A 1,358-nucleotide genomic window follows, 5' to 3' on the forward strand; every position below is an offset into this window, starting at 1 on the left:
TTTTCCAGGGTCCTCCCTGGGGTCCAACAGGCTCACCTCTAGTTGTCTTTTAGGTGGACAGTTAACAGCCTGAAATTTCTCTTGCTCGAAGGTGATGTCCACCAGTTGGGATGAATTCATGTCAATTGCCCTGTCAAATTTCTGCCATTTCTTTCTAAAATCCTGGGTGCTTTGGGAGATAAAAAATCATGTTAACCATTCAGATATTTGCTGAGTTCTCAGGATCAAGTTCTGTGTACTTACAGTAAACTTTGAAGAATTCAGAGGGGTCCTCAGTTGGCTTCTGCTGAATTGCTTGTACCCATAGCAACCCAGTATAATGTTTCCAAAGAACAGCTGGTGAGCTTGAAACATCAAGTATGTGACATGTTCAAACCAACTTTGCAGTTTTGTGCATTAGCCCATAGCGCAACACCAGGACTCCTACAATAATTACATACCACAAGTTGAAAAAACTTTGTATGCTAATGGGATCTTAAACTTTTGGGAAAAAAGCTAGAAATAAGAGCTCTATGCTTGGCAGTTATTTCTCTTTCTGAAGTCACAGATGTTACAGAGAATATTGTGAAAACTATGGACCTTCTCAAAACAAACAAAAATGTGTTATTTGTTGTTGTTAGTGCCATGGAGTCAATTCCGACTCATAACTACCCTAAGCACAACAGAACTAAACACTGTCCAGTCCTGCACCATCCTCACAATAATTATATGTGAGCCCATGTGTAGAAACCGATTTTTGTTGTTAAGTGCCATCAAGTAGATTCTGACTCATAGCGACCTTGTATAGGGTTTCTGAGGAGCAACTGGGAGAGTTGAATCACTGATCTTACAGTGTGGGAATGAGTGTCTTTTCTTCAAAATTATTGTAATCCTGTTTGTCACATTTGGGTGACCTTTCTTTTTCTTCTTACTATTTCCTGAAATGAGTAAGGACTTTCCTGCTTCCTTAAGCTCTCCTTGCAATTTGAAATAGCCAATCAAATAAGGTCAAGAATGCATGCCATAGCAATTTGAATTAGCCAACTGGGTAAGGACAAGACTGTGCAGTCGAAGCCCTAGGCAATGAGGTGAGACACACATAGCCTTAGGACTCGCGTCAGGAGTAAAAACCCGAGTGGACTGCCTGTCCAGTGTTCTTGCCAGTCTGTTCCTGTACAACTACGCGTACCCTTCTGCAGAAGGAAATCTTGCCTTGCCAAGTATCTTTTTGTGTACCATTGGGGTTCATTTCTAACACTAGCTAGCAGTCCTGTGCTTAAACTATAGCACCACACCAGGACTCAAGGAACTTATAAATTAGTTGTTGTTGTTGTTAAATGCCGTCGAGTCAGTTCCGACCCATAGTGACCCTCTAGAGG

This window comes from Chrysochloris asiatica, unplaced genomic scaffold (genome assembly GCF_000296735.1).
Source record: "Chrysochloris asiatica unplaced genomic scaffold, ChrAsi1.0 scaffold00110, whole genome shotgun sequence".
Classification (NCBI taxonomy): Eukaryota; Metazoa; Chordata; class Mammalia; order Afrosoricida; family Chrysochloridae; genus Chrysochloris; species Chrysochloris asiatica.